General features: G+C 38.8%; 1 long non-coding RNA gene across 1 annotated transcript; it reads left to right on the top strand.

Moving 5' to 3' along the window:
• The first annotated feature begins 5,927 nt into the window (after positions 1-5,927).
• LOC131002755 (uncharacterized) lies at positions 5,928-8,752 on the top strand. The gene is made up of 3 exons (XR_009094398.1): positions 5,928-6,162; positions 8,117-8,180; positions 8,700-8,752. It is a non-coding gene; the product is annotated as an uncharacterized LOC131002755 (long non-coding RNA).
• The last annotated feature ends 732 nt before the right edge of the window (positions 8,753-9,484 follow it).

Genomic DNA, 9,484 nt, shown 5'->3' on the forward strand with positions numbered 1-9,484 from the left:
GCGAGGCACCAGTATCGAACAGAATCATAATGGAAAAACCTTTAAGCTTGCCCATACCTGCCAGGTTTCCCTGGTTTTTCTCGGGCTGGTTTTGGGTGATAGCAAAGGCTCTTGCCTGCTGCGGCAGTTGTTGTGGCTGTTTCTGTTGCTGTTGGCGCTGTTGGTGCTGGTGTTGGTGTTGCTGCTGGTGTGGCGGTTGTTGGCGGGGCTGCTGTGAAGGAATATTAAATTGAATTAATACTCGATTGCCCGATGATCGTTTCTTGGTTATTATTAATTCATCATACAACGATTAATTCCTAACATGCTCCTATGAATTTAACAGCTGCACATAGGTGTTAGGAAAACTTACTTGAGAATCGGATGCACAGATGATTGATGATCGTGTCGAATGATTCAGACTCCAGCTCTGATCTTCTCGACTGTATCCCGCTCAATTCCCAACGTTGGATGGACAACGAGCTATGGAAATTCCCAAGACAGAAAAGCCTCTCACGTTTTCTGCGCCTCCCTCTGCTCTCAAAAACCATAATTTTTATCAGTGTATTTTCCTGAGAGCTGACAGCTGTATTTTATAATAATAAAATACGTAGGGGGCGCTTCTTTCTTTGTGATTGGCGACTTCTGCCCTACTTGGGCTAGGAGACATTGGGCCAGCCCAGGGACCAGATACAAGGAATAAAGATGGGCCTCAAATAAATTAATTTATCTATGGTCAGCCCAGACCATAATTAATTTATAAATATCAGTTCATTCCACTAGAGAACCGATACTGACTTACCCCTTTATTGCCGGTGATGAGTCGGGGCTTCTATTTAGACTTATTAAATCTCCGTATTTAAAATATCCGACATCCATTAATTAATTAGAGCTCTGACAGCTTAAATTAATTAATCTCTTAATAATTCCTTAAGCAGTACCACTCAATCTTTATTATTGCGCCTGAACTTAATCAACCTGCAGGGTTTAGCGCAATAAACCTTATTGAGCTCCTTAAGGGGATGTCATTATCCTATGCCGGATACGGGTACTAATACAGATAATCAAATATCATATATTAACCGCTATCACCCAAGATACAGAGTACTCGAGTTAGTATTTAACTCTCGCCCATAGTAAGTCAAAGTGATATACGAATTAACATATATATCTGAATACTTATTAGTATTAAGATTTATGAGTCACCGAGATCTTGATTCTTCACTTAAGTCAGATAGAAGAATACATCTCAACTGTTGGTCCTATCAATACGTAATGACGTACCAATATAGACAAGTAGCCAAGACAAACTACTTCCATCTATACTGCAGCCTAAACCAATAACTTGTCCTAGAGTTATTTCGGCTGTGATCATATTATATCTCTTAAGGTTATTCCAATTATATGGTCTTCTGTGATCTACAACACACCATATAATCTACTTATACAGAGATAAAGAACATACATATGCAATCATGAACACAATCAGATAGGAGATAAGAATAGTGAATAACAGGAATCATTGTATACAAGCATAAAGTTCTTGCTTTCAGTATACAAATCCAACAATCTCCCACTTATACTAAAGCAAAACTTTTAGTATACAATGTGTCTAAATACTAGCTATTACAAACTTCACTTCATCTCTCCCACTTATACTGAAAGTTTTTCTCTAAGTGGGTGGCATCAACCGCAATCCCATCCCTCGAGCATGCTTCTCATAGGTCTTTTGCGGTAAGCTTTTCGTGAAAGGATCAGCTAGGTTCTCCAATGTATCAATCTTTTCTACTAGCACATCTCCTCTGTTTACGATTTCTCGTATGATGTGGTACTTTCTCTCTATGTGTTTTGACGCCTTGTGGCTCCTGGGTTCCTTAGAATTTGCCACTGCACCCGAGTTATCACAATAAATTATGATACTCTTAGGCAAATTAGGGACCACTCCTAGATCCAAGAGGTAGTTCCGGAACCATACAGCCTCCTTAGCAGCTTCCGAAGCAGCTACATACTCGGCTTCCATGGTGGAGTCTGCAATGCACTTCTGCTTTGCACTCCGCCATGATACGGCTCCACCTCCCAAGGTAAACACATAACCAGAGGTAGATCTCTTCTCATCCCGGTCAGCCTGGAAATCCGAATCGGTGTAACCCAAAGGAAATAGACTGTCTGACTGGTAAACTAGCCTATAATCTCGAGTCCGTTTCAGGTACTTGAGAATATGCTTTACCGCAGTCCAGTGTCCTGGTCCAGGGTTCGACTGATATCTTGCAACCATGCCAACGACATAGCAAATATCAGGTCTCGTGCATAGCATCGCATACATGAGGCTACCTACAGCGGAAGCATAGGGTATCTTCCTCATCTCCTCAACCTCACTAGGCGTCTTAGGACACATGTCCTTAGACAGAGGAATGCCATGTCTAAAAGGTAGCAAGCCTTTCTTGGCATTTTGCATGCTAAAACGAGCAATCACAGTATCAATGTAAGACGCTTGAGATAAGCTCAACATCCTTTTCTGGCGATCACGAACGACCTTGATCCCCAGGATGTACGCTGCATCTCCTAAGTCTTTCATTTGAAACTGTTCGGATAACCACTTCTTTATGTCCGATAATAGCTCAACATTGTTGCCAATGAGGAGGATATCATCTACATAAAGTGCAAGGAAAACCACGTCACCATTGGCATCTAAACGGTACACGCAACTTTCGTTCTCACAACGAGTAAATCCATAGGATTTAATGACCTCATCAAAACGTTTGTTCCATGACCTCGAAGCTTGCTTAAGTCCATAAATGGACTTCTTAAGCTTCCACACAAGATGCTCTTCGCCCTTCTTCACAAACCCTTCAGGTTGCTGCATATAGATGTCCCTTCCTTCTTCAAGGAAACCGTTTAGGAAAGCGGTCTTGACATCCATTTGCCAAATCTCAAGGTTCATGTGGGCTGCTATGGCAAGGAGTATTCGGATAGACTTGAGCATGGCAACCGGCGAGAAGGTCTCATCATAATCTATACCCTGTTCCTGGGTATAACCTTTCGCCACCAGTCTAGCTTTGAAAGCTGCGACTTCGCCATCCGAATCTCTCTTTCTCTTGTATACCCACCTACTACCTATAGCTAAAAAGCCATCTGGTAGTTCGGTCTTCTCGTATACATCCATAGCACCCATGGATTCTATCTCAGAAACCATGGCCTCGTACCAAGAATCTGCATCTTGGTCTTTCATCGCTTGTCTATAGTTATCAGGGTCGACATCCTTTTGTTCATCAACAGGAAGTAGATCCGAAGATTCTCCCAAGAACATAAATCGATCGGGTTAAACTACAACCCTCCCACTACGACGAAGCGGTGGTGGTACAGCTGTGACAATGGTTTGTGCAGTGTCCTGTGGTGCATTCACTTGCACACTTGGCTGGGGTGATGGATTCGCCTGTCCATTGCCTTCGATTTCTTGAAGGACAATCTCGGACTTAGACTTGTGATTATTTATAAAATCCTGTTCCAAGTATCGTGCGTTGGTGCTAACAACCACTTTCTGATCCTTAGGATTATAAAAATAACCACCTTTCGTTTCTTTTGGATATCCTACAAACAGCATTACCTCGCATCTAGGATCCAACTTTCTTGCCTCTTTGTCAAGCACGTATGCAGGACAACCCCATATCCTCACATGGCTCAGGCTAGGTATTCGACCTGACCATAGTTCAATGGGAGTCTTAGGCACAGATTTGGACGGCACTAGATTCAGCATGTAAGCCGCTGTTTCCAAGGCATATCCCCAAAACGAAATAGGCAACGATGCATAACTCATCATAGATCGCACCATTTCCAAAAGAGTTCTATTTCTTCTCTCCGCTACACCATTCTGTTGGGGAGTACCAGGTGCAGTCAATTGGGATGTAATCCCAGAATCTGACAAGTATTGCAAGAATTCGTTTCCGAGGTATTCGCCACCGCGATCAGACCGCAATGACTTGATAGATTTACCCAACTTCTTCTCCACTTCCGCCTTGAATTCTTTGAATTTCTCAAAGCATTCAGACTTGTAGCGAAGTAGGTAAACATACCCATATCTTGAATAATCGTCAATAAAAGTGACGAAATACTCATACCCTCCACGAGCCTTTGTGGACATCGGTCCACACAAGTCAGAATGAATCAATTCTAACACATGCGATGCCCTATTCCCCTTGGCCTTAAAAGGCCTTGCCGTCATCTTTCCTTCTATACAGGATTCGCAGGTTCTAAATGGAACAGCTTGAAAGTCTTTCAAGATTCCACTTGAAACGAGCCTTTGGATCCTGTTTAGATTGATGTGGCCTAACCTTAGGTGCCACGCATGCGTATATTGTTCATGAGAATAATACTTCCTCTTATTCGGATTAGGAAAGATTTGTGATGTAGATGCAACATGGACAGAATTATTCATTGGACATGTAATAGTATAGAGAGAGTTGTTCAAAATTCCAGAACAAATAATCTTGTTATCTCTCATGATAGAGACACCCCCATCAAAAGTAACAGAATATCCATTCAAAAACAACTTTGAAACAGAAATTATGTTCCGCCGAAACTCCGGCACATATAAAATATCTCTCAAAACTAAAATGTCATCACCAAAACATAAAGATAAATCTCCAATAGCAACAGCTGCGACCTTCGACGCATTGCCCATGGAGATGGTGATCTCATCACTTGCCAGTTCCCTTGTTGGCTTGAAGCCCTGCAAGGTGTAACAAACATGGTCAGTTGCCCCCGTATCCACTACCCACGAATGAGTAGAAAACGAAGCTAAACATGTTTCTGTTACCAAAACTTGTGACGTACCTTGTCCCTTTGCCTTGAGCACTGGACAATCTTTCTTCCAATGCCCAACCTTGCCGCACTTTCCCTTGGCCGTTGGCTTGTTCACGCCGCCGGTAGGGCCATCAACTTTGGCTTTACTGCTCCCACTAGCCTCATGTAACACCCCGTACTTTTCCTATGTTGTGAGATAGTGTCTTAACACTATTGAGAATACTGAGATGTCGAAATACGAGACTACTTTTTTTTCTGAGTAGATAAGACAGTTGTCTTTTAAATAGAGATACGAGTGAATAAACCGATGATGGAATTAGAGTGATGAAATTTGAGAAATGAGTTGAGATAGAGATGCTGATTGAATTGAGCTGAGATTTTATTTTATTTCCAACTACCGGGAATAGAGATACCGGATACTGAGATATCAGAGATTGACTGTCCTATTAAGAAAATAGGAATAATGAGTTGGAAATAGAGTCGAGAAAGAAAGAGTGAGAATCTTGATAAATAGAGTCGGTCTGAGAGACGTCTAGCTTGTTTGTGTCTGCCGACTGCTTTGATGTGATGATATGTGAATTTACGTGACTGAGTGATTATGTGATTTTGTGACGTGTGTCTTTATGACCAAGTTGTTATGATTTTTATTTGAGATCTTAGCACTTGGAATTTTGATTAAATTTCCAAAGCAAGTATGGTTTATTTTTATCGAGAAATCGAATGATGCCGGTTTATGAAAATTTTTCCAAGCATAATTTTTTTTAAATTATTTTTCCTACGAAGAGGAATATTATAATTGAGCGAGTGCACTAATAATAGTGCTATAATTATTATTTTGGTCACATGAATAATTATACTATGGTATTTTATTAATGAATGACATTTCCATAGTTTTTGTGATTTTTATTTAATCACCTTTCACACACTTTATTTAATTTCCCATACCATATGTTATATGTCTTAAATGACTAAGTATGGAGTTGAGAGAGTAGAGATTGAGAGTATACTATTGAGAGAGAGTAGAGATGAGAGTGTAGAGATTAGAGAGAGATTAGAGTGAGAGGGAGATCATCCATTAATTAGCAAATATTCTTTAAGATTTGCAAATCTCTTTAAAGATTGCAAGATCAAAGACAATCTTGCAAAGCCAAACCCCTCTCTCCCTCACTACATTCGACCATCTCTCTCTCCCCTTCATCTCTCTACTTTCCACCATTTTCCTCCATTGATGAAACCTTCGAAGCTTCACCCAAGTATGCCAAACACATAAATCACTACTTAAATCCTCCATAAACACATCCTATTAACTTGAATTCAAGAGAATCCTTGAAGGAAGGCTTCAAGACTAGAGAGAGAAAGTTTGAGTTTTGGTGAAGAACTTGAGTAAGTAATCTCTATATTTATAGATTAGACTTGTATGAGTTTGTATGTGAGTATTCTTGAAATGAAGCAAGAAAATCACCCCTTCCCTATTTCTATAATTTTCGAAAAATGGGTCTTCACCCCTACAAAAATTTTTCTTTTTCTTTTCATGATTTGGGGTGAAAAATGAGAGTTATGTGATGTGTATTGATGTTTGATATATGTTGTGAAATATGTGCCTTAAGATGTGAAACTTTGATGGAAGTTAGTTTACCCAAAAAAGGGGAACTTTTGAGTCAAGGAGTTAATTGATGAATTGATGTTGTAAATGAGTCTATGAGATGTATATGATGATGATTGATGGATTAATTTGGGTATATGATGTCAATTGGAGTTTTTGATGTGAGTTAGTTTACTACAAATTAGGGATATGTGTATATATGCCCTTATATGTAAATTGATGGTTTTGATGTGAGATTAATTGGTTAAAAATAAAAGATCTATAAGTAGATTAAAGATTCATATGAGTTTGTAAAAATTTCAAAGAGTTAGTTTTGCAAAAATTAGGACTTTTAGTCTATGTGTTATTTAAGTGTTTTTGCTTGAGATATATGTTTTTAAGCAAGATAGTAGTGTTTTTGTATATTTGATTAAGTCTATTATAGGCTAAGTAAAATTTTGACTAAGTCTAGTTGATATGAGTTTTGAGTCCTTGTATGATGTGAGTTTGATATTTGGTGAAATGAGATTTATTTGCCCTATGATCATCATGTGAACTTTATCCTTGTTTTGTTGAGAGTTTTATGTGATACATGGATTTTTTTCTATAAAATATAGTTTACATGATAAAAAGGGAGTAAATATGTGAAGAATGAGTTTTATGATGTAAATGATCATTTTTGAATGATTGAGTGTTTTTGAGCATGAAATTGAAAAGAGGATTTCATTGATACGTTTGTAGAAACGTTTCCCTTGAGATTTGAGTTAAGATGTAAAAGAGGAGAGTTAATTTGAGTATGATGAGTATTTTAATGTTTTTGAATGTTTTTGAGTGTTATATGTGTTTAAATTGAGCTTTGATTGGTTTTCCTTGAAGGAATGTTGAATTGAGCATTTAAGAGTTTGAGATGAGTTTTTGATGATTTTTCGTAGGCTACTGACCTACTGTGATCGACGGTTTGTTGATGTCAAAAAGCTTTGAAAATTTTACAGAATGTCCCTACATGAGTCTTGAGCACCTCTGTAAAATTTCAAGTCATTTGGACTTGATTTACTATTTTTATAAAATGCAAAACCAAATCTGCACATTTCTGCCGGGAATTTCAGAGAACAGGGGACAAAGTCATTCATTTCAGTGACTTCCTGTATGATTTAGATTTCCAAATTTTTATGGTATCAACCTTACTGTATGGGCTAGATATCCACCAAATTTGAGCGCAGTTTGACAACGTTTACTATTTTTGAAAAATCAAACTTTTCGATTGCTCAAAACTGCCGAATATGGTAGACTGTAGTAAAACAGTCATATCTCCCAAACCACTTGGAGTTTCTGACTCTACTTTTTTTTAAATGAAACTAGACTCAAATACCTTTCTTTTGGTATGATTCTGGAATCCAGGGGATCTCGGAGTCAGAACTTGTTAAAGTTTGAAGTCGAGTCTGTGTAAAAACAGAACATGTCTTGATGATGTTTGATGGTATTTTCTTATGTGCCTTATGTGATTGTGTTGCCTAAGTGTTTGAATGAGATTAGACGAGCCTTATATGAGTGATAAATCGAGACTTAGAACCATGATTTTCTTGAAACCTATCCTTGGACTTAAGGATTTGAGATGAGTGAAGAGTTATATAGAGTTGATTAAGGAGATAGAATGTGAGATAAAACATGAGTTAAGGCATGAGTTTTTGTCGTTGAGTTTCTAATCGAGATTCATTTTATGACATGAACCTACGATGATGACGATGATCCCTGAAGACACGGGCAGAGCAGGGAAGTAAGTAACTCCGCTTTGACGGGAGTTTTTGAGTAAGGTCTTCAGGTGGGCAATAATTTGAGTATAAATATATTATTCGAACTTTCTAAGATGATTTGATGATATAATGATGTTATGAGATTAACAAATGATTTGAGTTAAATGATATTTGAGAACTGTTTGACTTGCCAATTTTTGATGTTGAGCTTGTATGTTACCCTCTACTGATGAGACGAATTCGGTCCTGCCACAAGCGGGATTTTGTGCACAGAGGTGACTGTGAGCCGTCTTCGGGTCGGCCGGTCACGGTACTTGAGAGGGAGGCCTACTTCTCAGTACCTTTGATGATGATGAATTGTAGATGTGGTACATACATGTTGAGATCTTTGACTGCAGTCGTTTACTTATGATGTCATGATTATGAAAACTGCATGCACAGACTCATTTAATACTAACTTATTTCTGTGTATTGCTGAGATGTGGCAAGCCTCAAACCTATAGCTCTAAGAGCATCTTTCTTGTTTTTCGGCGTTTGCCCACTGAGTATTATGTACTCACGCCCTGCATGTATTTCTAAATGTGCAGGCTAAGCGAGGAGCGAGATTGGTCTGGTGCTGGTGGGGAATTGTTGAAGGATGTATTTACTTTATCGTATTTCTATTTTGACGATAGAGTCTTGATGTTTGAATTACTTAGTTTCTTTTGAGATCAAGCGATACACTCACGGTTATGTGTCTTCATACATATAATCGGTTCGCCTCTTGCTGCGATACTCTGCAAATTATGCTTCCTTACGAAAAATGAGCGATACCCGTTTTGTTTTTGATTTTGAAATTCCTGATAATTAAAAAGTTATAACGACATTGACGAAATTACCCTTGGGTTCATTTATGATAATTTCCTTAACACCTTTTGATGCGAGCTTCCGCTTGATGTTCGACCTATTCTTCTTATCTTTTATTCTTTTAAAAATAGTCGTATCGATACTCGTACCCCACTATCACTAGTGTCGGGAATCGGGCTGCGACAGGGTGGTATCAGAGCACGTCGTCTGCTCTGAGTCTATTGCTTGACTGAGTTGAACCTTTGATTGTTTCTACTCTTTTAAAATTGAGTACTAGTCTAATTTGAATTCTTAGGCTAGTTTGAGAGAGTCAGTTCGAAACGAAACCCCAGCACCCCATCTCCTCCGGCTTAACGAGGTAAGAGGTTGATGTTGTTTCTTGTTGCTTTCCTGTTGAGAGCTGAGTTTGATTCACTAATGAGTCATGTATTGTTTTAATAACGAAATTGTTTGAGATGATGAATTCTGGTACGAGGCAGTTGATGTGGAATACGAGGAGAGATGTTGAGGCTAGTATAGCCGATGC

This window comes from Salvia miltiorrhiza, unplaced genomic scaffold (assembly GCF_028751815.1).
Source record: "Salvia miltiorrhiza cultivar Shanhuang (shh) unplaced genomic scaffold, IMPLAD_Smil_shh fragScaff_scaffold_178_2, whole genome shotgun sequence".
Lineage (NCBI taxonomy): Eukaryota > Viridiplantae > Streptophyta > Magnoliopsida > Lamiales > Lamiaceae > Salvia > Salvia miltiorrhiza.